Source organism: Eufriesea mexicana, unplaced genomic scaffold, assembly GCF_001483705.2.
Source record: "Eufriesea mexicana isolate 0111107269 unplaced genomic scaffold, ASM148370v2 scaffold798, whole genome shotgun sequence".
Classification (NCBI taxonomy): Eukaryota; Metazoa; Arthropoda; class Insecta; order Hymenoptera; family Apidae; genus Eufriesea; species Eufriesea mexicana.
This window is the reverse complement of record NW_016908980.1, coordinates 556,316-569,128: the sequence shown is the minus strand read 5'-3', so window position 1 is coordinate 569,128 and position 12,813 is coordinate 556,316.

Genomic DNA, 12,813 nt, shown 5'->3' with positions numbered 1-12,813 from the left:
GTAAGTCTTTGCATTAAGGCAATCTTGATTTGTAATTAAATAGTGTAATAAATAAGTCATTTTTTTTTTCAAATTCTCTTAATCTCTTGTTCATGCCTCGAGATTTACGATATAATCGCCACATTTATAAACAAAATGATATCATACATCCAATTATAGCCTAGGAAGTTTATTTTCTAAATATAAGTTATTATGATTTATTAACATTTATCCTTAGCTATAAATTAATATTGTTGATAACAGTTTCCTTACAACGTTAATTTGTAATAAAAGTGAAAAAATGAATAAATTACTGATTAGTGTTTGTACTTAAATGGTACGTATGTAAAAATATACGTATAATTTACAAAAAAGCTTATAAATTGGTAAACATATTGTTAATAACAAAAATAAAATTGTTACTAACAAATTGTCCGCAACGTACATTTGTAATAAAAGTGAAAGAATTGTTTAATAAATCATTGGTTATCACTTGAAAAATATCATACCAATGATAAATAAACGTATAATTTGCAAAAATGTAAAAATTATTGCACTTATTTTTAATAACAAATTGGTCACAACGTAAATTTATAATACAAGTGGAAAAATTACTAAATTATAGGCTATTACTAGTATATATAACGTATTTGCATGAAAATGTATGTATAATTAGCAAAAAGTTAATAAATTACTACATTTATTGTTAATAACAAATGTTTTGCAAGGTATATTAAGGATAAAAGTAAAAACAGTTAATAAATTATTGGCTACTATTTAAACAAACAACGTATTTGTGATAAAATGTATTCGTAACTTACAAAAAGCTAATAAATTAATAAATTTATTGTCATTAGCAAATTAAAATTGTTAATAACAAATAGTTTTTAATGTATATTAACGATACAAGTAAGAAAGTTAATAAATTATTAGATACTACTTAAACAAACGACGTATTTGTGTTAAAATGTATCCATAGCGTACAAAAACTTAATAAATCATTAAATTTGTTGCTAATAGCAAATTAAAATTGTTGATAACATATAGTTTGAAAAGTATATTAACGATAAAAGTCAAAAAAGTTAATAAATTATTAGTTATTACAGCGAAAAAGTAACTTTTAAAGGAATCGGTAAAGTTCGGAAATTTTCGCCGATCTTCGGCCGGCCGCCGCTATATAAGGGGCCCGCGTGCAGGCTCGAGCCAGTTGTCTCTTCGACTTCGGCGGGTCCGCGTTAATATTTTTTCTTTCTGTTTCAGGTTTTAATTATCTTTCTTTTTTTTCAGATTCTATTTCTTTTATTTTAGGCTTCATTGTTTGTGCATTCGAGTATTATGTATAATATTCGAATGCTTCGTCGTTGGTTTATTTGTATATCATCGTTGGCCAGATCAATGGCTATTCAGTAGCCATTGTCCACTCTCTTAAATAATTTAACCATAATTTCTTCTTCCAGGTACTAATTATTTTTTGTTTCAGGTTTTAATTATCTTTCTTCTTTCAGATTCTATTTCTCTTATTCTAGTTTTCATTGTTTGTGCATTCGAGTATTTTTCGCAATATTCGAATGCTTCGTCGTTGGTTTATTTGCATATCATCGTTGGCTAGATCAATGGCTATTCAGTGGCCATTGTCCACTCCCTTAAATAATTTAACAATAATTTCTTTTTTCAGGTTCTAATTATTTTTCTTCTTCCAGATTTTATTTCTTTCATTCTATTTGTCTCTTTGTTTCAGCATTCGAGTATTTCGTACAATATTCGAATGCTTCGTCGTTGGTTTACTTATGTCTCATCGTTGGCTAAATCTTTCCTTTCACAAATTTTACGACTTCCGTTCGATTTGTTTTCGTTAGAGCGTTCGAGTATTTCGTATAATACTCGAGCGCTTCCTCGTTGGTATGTTTATATCTCACCGTTGGAATGTTTCTGTCTCGTAGTTATGTTGCTCAGGTCTCGTCGTTGGCTTGCTCGTTCCATTTGGTTATTATCCTTGATGGTTTCCTCGTACTAATCCCTTTCCTTTCAGCTACATATTAACAATAATATATTCTGTTTTAGCTTTTAGGTTTCTCAAGATTCTGTTTGCGACACATCAATGAACGATGCGTGCGTTTACTTTTAAGTAATCATAAGATAGATCCATAGACTAAGTATCATGTGCGCGCTATCTGTACAAAGGTAAGCTACCTAACTTGGAGCGAAATTTATAAATTCTCTATCATTTTCTTATCCCCCTCGTTTAGCAAATAGAACATAATTGTTCTCGCGATAATCGCGATCGTTCGTAAGTACCGACTAGCCTACGCGACGTGCTCTCGTGTACTCGATAAGTACATGCTTCGTAAGTCATCCTCACGACTCGTCTCCGACACTCATTTCCAGTCACTGTCAATCTCGTCATGCATCGGGTTCCAGGGTGACCCCCTCGGATCAGTGCGTCTTCTGACCTCGACGGGGCGGTCCGCTGCCTAAGTCGTACGCGACTGGGGCTCGGGCACATGCTGGCTGACGGACTAGTACCATCTACGGTTAGACCACAGGGATGATTAAGTTCTACCCCGTGTGGCTGGGATGCGAAGTGTCTGTCTTGGCCGGCAACCGCCCAGCAGGGCCCTCGCGTTGACACTAGAAGTTTCATTGGTTCAGGGACTATCCTTGGTCCACGTGTAAGTCTTGGCGAGTGCGACAGTGACTGGAATTGAGCTAGGCCCGATCGGGAGGGTGCCGAGGTATGAAGTTATCTCTGTACACGGGAGTACATCGCCTAGGCTAGTCGGTCTTTCGAATAATCGCGAACTCGTTCGGGCGCGTCGCGATTTTCTATTAGCTCGCGTGTTTGATATTTCATTCCCTATTTTTATGGGAACTTGAAAATATCTTAGCGTTGCGACAATAGAGTTTCAGTATACCGAACCGAAACCCCTTTTGTAAGACACGAAATATAATAAAGTGTCAGTAGATTCAATTTAACTTTTTTCACTCCAAGTTAGGCTAGGGCATCTTTGTTACAGATAGCGCCAGCAGGCTGCGCCACCAGGGCGCATGTCCGGGTCTCGATGCGCAGCCACCTCCTCGTGGTGAGACCTGGTAATTGGTATCGTTTTCCAAAGAGAAATCTTTGGTAAACGATGCCAAGCTAAGAGCTACGCACAAAGTTTAAGATATTTCCTATCTCTGGTAAACTTTAATAAATTATATATTACATAATAGTTCATCAACACGATTGACTCGAAAGGGAAAACCATCAAATTACTGAATTTCCGTAATTAATTCGTGAACTTTTATAGTTGCATCGGAAAGCAGGAACTATAGGCAACATTCTCATACAATTATCGTGATAGAGCAATTACGAATTTATCCCCAGGAGTGTAAACTCTACAAGAATTACCCAATGGATATCACGGATTAAAGTTAGCGTTGAACAGTGTTATCGGAGCAATGGTTGAATCAATTTCCTCCTCGACAAAAGCAGATTCATCTAGATAACTCCTCGAAACTTCGCGCGTAGTGCAATCTGTAATAATCGACGCGCTATAACGACCCAGTCGATTCTAGTCTAACGATCGACGATCGTTCCAGATATCTCAGGAACTCTTTAATCAATCCCGACAGGACTCCAAGCTATCGGGTAAATAATAAATTGCGAGCAGGGCTATGGTCGGAGCAACACGTTAAATTAACCAATATGCGAATAGTTGGCCGCGGTGCAGCGAGTTATGGCTAAGCCGGCGGAGAATCGGGCCGCGCCGCACTGTGGTTTTCCGGATAATCAAGTGGGAAACAATCGGTGCTCCATCGAAATTCACCGCGGGCACGGGCACAGGGAGAGAGAGAGAGAGAGAGAGAGAGCTACTTGTCTGTGAACACGCACGCGAAACCGGCGAGCAAGGTGCGCAGAGAGGAACGGTCCCGTGGCTCCCGGATGCTTTAAATAGTTAGGCGAATTGCAAAACAATCTGGTGGACGGTCTCGAGGCACGAAAACCTTTTTCACACTTGATCCGATCGCGAACTGCCTCGAATAGTTCGTCATCGTTTAATCGACGACTGCCATTGGCGCATTCTTCAGGGGATGAAAATTTCCGAGAACGCTGATCGCCTATTCCCGGGGTTCTATCGACGCGTAGGTTGATTATCGACAGCGAAGCGTCGTAAAAATGCAATTTCAGAATAATCTCGCATACCCTGGATGGGATAACTCGTCATCGTTTAAACGAGGTCGTCATCGTTGAAATTTCTAACGAGGTTAACGCTATGGTAGTTTCAGGTGTTGCATCGACATGGGTTGACTCTTAGAGGTGAAGTGTCGCGGAAATGCACTTAGGATCCGGTAATTATAACGTTATACTTTTGAAGCATCTCGAGTCGACTACAGCGTCGTCGCTCCGTTTAAAATAAACAGAAGCACGCCGTAGCCGCAAGGAGATGGAATTATTTTTATAAGCAATTTTCGAATTGGCGCCGCTACGGGGTATTTATTCTCCTCTTCTGCCGGCTCACGGGGTAATATTTACATGGGAGAAGGATGGAAAGCACCACGGGAAGGCAATTTCGACGAGCCAAGGGCTTTCAAGGGGACACAGCAAGAAAAGGAGGAGGTACTTAGCGGACTTCGATAATCGATCACGAGTACCGTATATCCGTGCGAGACTCTACCGAGACGATTGGCTTTCCTTCGTTTCGAGGAACAATCCAGCGAATGGATACGAAGAGAAATCGCAGAAGCAAACACAGTTGTCCCGCGTTCCACCGAATTAGACAGTGAAAACCGGCACTTTTCCGCTCTAACACCCGCTCGTTGTTATCCCACCGAAGATTCAGCGGGGATCGAATTTACTCGGCGTGAAACGAGGAGAGATGACTGGGAGATCGATGAAAACGATAGGGAGAAATTCAGGGAGGAATTCGGGAAGAACACGAGGAAGAAAGCAGGCCTCGTCTATAGATCGTTCGGCAATTTCTCGGGACGAGGTAATCGCGGCGTGTCCCGACCAAATGGATTAAGATCGCACGCGGTGCGACGTTCCCCGGGGGATGGCGTAATTAAGCCGGTCCTCCAAGTTTCATCGCGAAATCGTTCTTTCACACTTACCGCCGTTAGCAGTCGGAAGATTCTTTCGCGCGAATCACGCTGTGTACCAACCGCAGATACTTATCGAGTTTTGATAACTTCGCAACTAATTACGAGCCTCGGAGTTTCGGGCTATCAGCCTCGTCGGCTGGCTCCGGCTCCGCGTGTATTTGCTTCTCGTTATTTTTCCTTTCTTGCCTGCGGTGCCAGTCGCGCGACAACCATCGATGAACCGCAGCGTGAAATTCTATAAACGAGACGCCACGACTTTCGCCAATTAGTTCCGGCTAATTAACGATTATTTCCATCAGCCCGCTGCTATTCGACGGTTCGACGATTTACGTTAACGACGATACAAGACGTGATATAACGTCGTACCGGTACGAAAAATGACGCGAAAGATATAGGTGAAAATGTTCTCGAACGAAATCCGAGGGTATTCGCGATCGTTATTCATCACCATCTATGCTCCCCCCATGAGCAAACGATGAAATCTGTGTCTAATTAAGAACGAACGAACGGGTTCGTCAGGGGGCAGGATATCGACGTGACGCAGGACTAAGAGGCAAATAAAGCGTTATTTGGCCAACTCGAGCGCGATTTCGAAGACCCAGGGGTATCGTAGCCCCGAGGGTGGTCGTTATACCCCGTGGGGAGGACCCATTCATTTCGGACGTTCGATCGAGGCGCGTCTCGGCAATCATTTTCAATTTATTCGCGAGAAAGGCCGCAAAAACCCGACGCGAACACGGGTCCACCCTGTGCCCTAGCACTTTAACGCGCGACCAACGCCCCTTGCGAGGTTTTCTAAATTAAATCCGCTATATCAGACACGTTTTATTTAATCAGTCCCCTGCGCGACCCCTGCGCCAGCCGCGCTGGCTCGTCTTAAACGACTTTCAAAGCCGGTGGCTGCCTGTTAGCCGAAACGAAATCACGAACGTGATAGACGTAGACGGGATATTCGCGATGGGGGCGCAGACCCGGGCGAATTGAACGCGAAGCGGGAATAGGAAGAACCGAAGAAAAGACGACTCTCTCGCCTGGAGTCAGCGCCGGAAGCGAGAAGAGTCGCCGCCTCCAGTCGAACTCGAGACGACGGGAATATGTTTCGCGGGACAGCCGTGTCGAGATACCAACTCCTTGCCGCAATATCGAACGACGCTGTATAAACGAATTTCGCTTCGTCTTTCCCGTACCGTCGAATACGAATCGTCCAATATCGCGGACGGACGTTTCTGCCCGGTTTACCCGCTGATTCCGCTCCGAACCAGCGTCGTTTCTCTCCCCCTGGTAAAAGGCACCGGCGTACAAGGAATTTTTGTCTCGTAACGCTTTGATCTAGCCACCTAATTTCCCAAAGCTTTGAACCACTTTTCGCTGCTGGCCGGAAAAAGGGTTCTCCTTCGTTAACGTGACAAGGCAGCCGGGTAAAACGGCGGATCGGGAGGATGAAAAATAGATGCAACCGGCAGGCTGAATACGACCATCCGATAAAGAAGCTGCAGCTTCTTCTGCTGCGTGACCGAGCAACGATTAAAAGTAATCCCGGCTGCATCGTTGCTCGCGGCTCGTTGACGAATGATCTTATTAAGAGATTAAATTTGAAAGAACTACCTCGTTTTCTCGTTTCCTAATATTAATACAGCTTCCCAGGGATTACACAGCCCGTGGAGTTGCGCGCTTTTTATCGGTCCGTAATGATGCTAAGTAACGAAGTTAAGCCGACTTCTTTCCTTGGTGTCCCATTTCCTTCCGTTTTCCCTCCGTGTTCCCTCCACCCTGCGCCCCCGTCCCCGACCTTTTCTCTTCTCCACTTTTTCCCTTTTCCTTCGTTTTCCTACCTTTGAGAGGCTCGACGGAAATCTCGTCGCGTTTAGGTAGCTACGCGAACTTCGCTCACGCTTCGTCTCGACGAAAGAAACGCGCGAAAATGCCGAAGAACACCCCCGTGGCTCGCCGTCTTCGGAACCATCGGGGGTAACAGGGACAAGCCATGCGCGTAACACAGAGCCGTTCCGCTCTTTGAATGTCGTTCACCCGCGTAGATTCATTCGCGAATATATATACTCGCGACGTTAAGGGATCCCGGCGGAATTTCCGGCAACTCCGCGAGTCCCGGCTAATTAGAAAGCGGGACGACATTATGGGGACAAGAAAGGACGCGAGGGGTGTATTGGACGGAGGCGGAAGTTGAGCTCCCTTCCCATGAAAAGAGCGCCGACCAAAGGAACAAGGCCGAACTGTCTTTGAACCGAGCACCGATAAGACGCTGGCATCTTCTTAAATGCCCGAGATCCGTATCTCGCTGTTTAATATTAAGCGTATTCCTTTTGATATTCCTACGAGCCGGAGCACCTTCGCCGGTGTCTTAACGGGTTAATGCCGGGTAAAAGAGATCCCGGTAGATGCGGCTGGACCGAGAGAGGCGAGCGTCGCGACCAAGCACCACGACGCTTTGACGAATTCTTTCTCGCAGCCACTTTGCACCGGATAATCGCGCAATTGCCGCCAGTTTATCTCGAGCCATTTATCCGTGAATGAGATCGGATCTACGAGGGGCGTCGAACGTCGCGAAACGGTAGCTGCGTTTGTCGCTGCTCGGGCAGAATTGCGTATGCAAAATCCGCGTCACGGATATTTTCCTCGTTTCCACGCGACATATCTCGAATCGAGACGGGAAAGACCTTCGTGTCCGATTTTAAGGGATATTTATTATCCCATCGCTGAGTAATAATTTCGTTCGTTTAAAAATTCCATCGTAGCCGTTGATAAGGGAAGAACAGTTTTGCTGGATCGTAAATCAATTATACCAGAGATAAGATCGTTTCTCTTAAAGACACCCCCTGCCTGTTCGCGCGGAATGTTGTCTTTTATAGTTTCTTCGTTCGTAAAGATGATTCGTGGCAAACGCTTAGCCCGGTGTAAAGGTTGGAAACAATTCGCGCGGGTGATTGATGAGCGAGATTTAATGGGCCACGTTCATCGTGGCATCCCCGTTAAGATAAAAGCGATTCTCATCCTGGCCCGGTGTTTCCTTACGCAACGCGTTAGTCGTCGATAACACAAAGAGCCGGCTCACCCTTGTCTACTTTTTCCCAGCCATTCATCGGCAGAGTTCTTGTTCGGTTACCTCGTGGCGAACGAACCGGGAGAAAGTGGCTCGAAAGGACACCGTGTCGTAATCCCCTCGTTAATAATCATTTCTGTCAAGAATATTATACGAATTTGATAACTCGTGCTCCAGAAGTGTCCGTATGATTAGAAATTTTATCAATCATCGTTTGTCGTAACCGCCTGTAGCACGCGGAACGCGAAACATTTCTACCCGTGTCAGGGAATAAATCGATGATTAATGGAACACGGGTCTTTGTACGGACTATAAACATTATTAACTAGAAAAATGATCGAACGCGATATAATTGTATCGTATCGGTAGAAACTAATAAATTATTGCTCTAAAGTTAAATTTATCTTCGTCCAAACGATCGATAATCCTCGCACTGTTCACCCCTATTTCGCGAAATCTTACGTGGCCTACGTATGGATCCTCGAAGACCGACATTTATCGTCCACGCGAACGATCTCGATCGAAAGACTAGTAATTTATCGTTGAAATGTTTCAAAATTTATCAAAGCTTTATTATCTTTATCTATCGAGCGATACTTAATGTCTTATCGATCCATCACGGTTGACGCTAATACCGAAGCTAAGCGATCTCGATCCAACGGAAGGAAATACAACGGAACAACGACCCGACACAATCGCGCAAGCGCTCTTCGTGATCGGCAATTTAACGCGATTTAAGCGGCATCGAGTGATTTTATACTAATTTCCTTGCGCCTTCGCGGCATCGTTTCCGGACGCGGTGAAGCGGCAAGCGCGGAAAAAGGAGCACGAATGGCCGGTGAAAATTCCGATGCATGAAATTCCCGGTCGCGAGCTTTTATCGTCCGCTCGTGGCGCGTCTGGCATAAACTATTTTTCCCTGGGTACGTACGGCCGATGCTCGTTGCCCGGCGTAATGGCCGATTAAACGCGGTCGAGAGCTAGCCTGCAGGTAAACACCGAAAGAGGAACTACTCGAGGCACCGGTGAATACGACGGCGAACGCGTGCACTTGAGTTTCGTAGATTAGGCACATGCAGCTCTTGATGGTTGGAAAATTATTTCGCGGTGGATTACGTCGTAAACCGGGACATGCAAATCGTTGCGTGTTACAGTTGTTTGTGCCCGGAGATCTCGAGTGGGACTGGTTGCATAAGAAAATTAAGGTACCTTCTCATCATCGCGTGTCTGACGACCTCGCGTCCTGTTCTAAGCACGGGGGATAAAAGACCGTCGGATGATTTTAGGTGTGCCTCAAAAACCGCCGTTTTACGACAAATTTGATCATCGGAAGAAAGGCAAAAACCGACGGGCAAGAACACGCGCGATCAGCCGGGTGAAGGACGTAATGAAACCTCAGCTTAAGAACACATTAAGGAATGACCACCTCGCAATCAGCGGCTCTTACAGGTGTACAGAGTCTGTCGCGTAGCTTTCAGCTAAATATCCTCGAAACGAACGCCCTTCCGACATCAATTTATCGTGGCACTCGCGGATATAAGCAGTCACGAAGCATCATCTGTTCGAGCTGCTCGCGTCACGTGCTGCGCAAATGAGGACTCTAAAACGAGCATTTAATTACCCTTCGGGGTAATCGTCGGTCTTCGAGGAGGAACGGTATCGTTGCCGTTCCGCTCCGAGATTCCACGGAACGATCGCAGATGCTATCGCGGACGGTTAAACGTAACCGTGAACAGGTTTCGCGGACAAGCGTTAAAAACAGTCAGATGCCGATAAAGTCGGAAGACGGGCAAAGGTGCGACACGGGTGAGTTTTACGAGCGGTTTTGCCGCTGTGTCGCAACGATTTTCGACAGCAGAATTCCCCGCTGCTGGCGTGCGACTTTTTGCCCGTTAAGGCGCTCGGCGACACAGGGAAAAACAACGCGCCGCTTTCCCGACCATGCTCCTCGCTTTATCGTTTTATCGTCGTGTTTAGGTCGGGCTATAAAGTGTCGCTACAACTGAGATTTAACTGCGGTGAGAGGGCGAAAAGAAATGGCGGAATGTGGATCATAGACACTCCTGACGGAATACCGTTTCGATTAATACGCGTATTCGAGAGACTAATACGTCACACGTCCTCGAATTCGTCCTCGTGTTCAACGGAAGATCGTACTTCAACCGAAGGATCGTACGTGTCTCGATCGCGAGGATGACAAGGGCGTGCTAGACCTGGTCTATTTTCTACCCGAACGACTTCGAGTCGAACACCGGAAATCGACGCTTCGGTGTACCTATTCGACCATAACGACAATGAGCATCTTTCTTTTAATTGCAATTTCCGTCTTCGTTCCCCTATTACGCCTGGCTACGCCATTGACCACGTTAGTTGGTTCCGCGGAAATTGATTCCACGGTAGTTAGAAACAAGAATCCACCACGAGCAGCTTACTCCCACACGTGCATCGCTTTATGTCCCGGGTAATTTTTAAAGCAAACAGCAGTTGAAACAGAGCACAAGTGCAGTTGGAGCTCCGTAGCCGGTTGCCGCCGAAGTCGAGCTCAAAGTGCAATTTCTCCCTTAATCCGGTCCAGCGCGGCGGCGTTCAGCGAACTTTAACTAATTTTAACCGGGCTGGAAGCTGCGCCACGATGGTCACTTTCCTCTTCTGTATATCCAAGTTTCCGCTCGCGCCGTCCGAACCACGGGATTACCCCGAGTTTCGGGCACACGGGGTTCAGGCTAGACGCTCCGCGATTGTTCGCCAGCCACCGAGCGTATTCACGAGTCCTCGTCTTCTCGTGCGCGCACGGCGGATGCAAATTTATCAAGCCGTACGAAGTTGCGTCGGTCGATACGTCGGCCGACGCGTACGTCGAATCGCGCGTTACCGACATTATCGTCGCGTCGAGCATTTTTCAAACACCGTTCCGGTTCTCGCTTCGCGAATTCCAGGCATTACACCTCGGAGACCTGTCTTCCCCGATCGGAGACGGCCGACACTTTTGCAACCAGCCACGTATTTGCGTATCGACGTATCGTTAAACGCGTTATTCATCTTCGTCAAACGTGCCCCGCGTGTCGTTCGCGGAGGACACCCCCGCAGCGAAGGCTGCCAAAGAAGCACGAGCTCGCGCTTATGATATATCGCGTCCCATTCAACTTGCCATCGTGCACAAAGGCGTAAGCTCGATACAAGGCCGCATTGTGGCCCGACCTCGTCAATCGACACGTCTCGGCTTATCTTCGAATTCGACCGTCTTATTACGGGTCCTTTTCCCGTCGCCCGATCCCTGCATCTTTACACGACCGACCAGACCGTCGGAGAAATTAGCTTGGCGACAATGGACGCTCAGGTATTACCGGCCCCGGGGTCGGACTTAAAGGCCATCCATCATCCGGAACGGACGCTTGCCTACGTCTAATATTATCATAATGTCATCCCCGTCCATTGTGCGACGCGATCAACGTCCCACGGTGGCGCGAGAGCCGCGCGAGATTTGTCTCGTCGTCGACGCGTTTGACAAATAATAGTCGCGGCCGGTGTGCATTATACTTTGCGACACTCGGGGTATTCCTTCGCGTCCTGTGCCACATACAGCCGTGTCTATCGAGACGATTTCGTTGTCGACGCACGCGGGTCTCTCGAACGAGAAATTGGGCACCGAATTGGCGGGGGGGCGTCGGAGGATCGAGATCGAGATCGACGTCGCGCGATGATCGCGATACGGAGAAGAACGCGTTATATTTTATATCTCTCGAGGAAACATCCACCAGCGAGCAGTCGCCACGAATCACGAGATCAATTTCCATTGTATGTGCCACATTTCATCCTTTTGTCAACCTCTAACCCGCGGGAACTCCAAACATTGACAAACGAGGTAGCAACGTAGCGAGGGAAAGAACGTAATCGACATCGTTCCCCGATATTGCTTCGAACAGACTGGGGTAAGCAGGAATAGTGATATTTCACGGTGACAGTCAGACACGGGCATAGCCGAAGTGAAACGACGCCGTGCCTTCCTTCCTGATCGAGCGTTTCTGCGGCTCTTATTGGGAAAGTCGAGCGCGACATCGCGAGATCCAAAGAGAAACGAAGAAATAGGGTTCAAGAGGTATCTCGTGGCAGGTGGAAGGGAAGAGCGAAGGCAACGGAAAGGGAGGTGGCAGGAGAGAGGAGCCGAGGTTTAATATCTCACAAGCTCTTCGAAGACTGGTTAGAAGGGACCTTGCATTTCTGCATTCGCAATGAGCCATCTTGGCTCGCCGAATACGGACGAGTTTGATGCCTTCGAGTTTTCCTATTCTCGCTCCCACGGGAAGCGTGGAAGAGAGGCGCCTGAGCGGGGAGATAGGTTAGAAGAGAGACGGGAGAAAGTGGATGCAACCCCGCGGAGGACCAGGGGCGGCCATCCTCCTTCGTGGAACCGTGGAACGGAAAAGTCGCGACGCACCGCGTCTCGGGTTGGCATATTAAAATTCTCCGTTGATTACGTGGATGGCTATCTGTCTTCGTGTGCGAGAACGTTCACACGCGCTTACTCGCGTTGCTGCAAACGAACTCCGCTCGACCGTGTCACGTTCGATCACTCGAGTCAAGTGGCATAAACGATGATGCATGCGTCGCCAAATGACAGCACCGTCCCGTCCTTCCAAACGATTATCGCCGTCTCTCTTTTCCTTCTTTCCGCTCCGTCGTTCGTTCTCTTT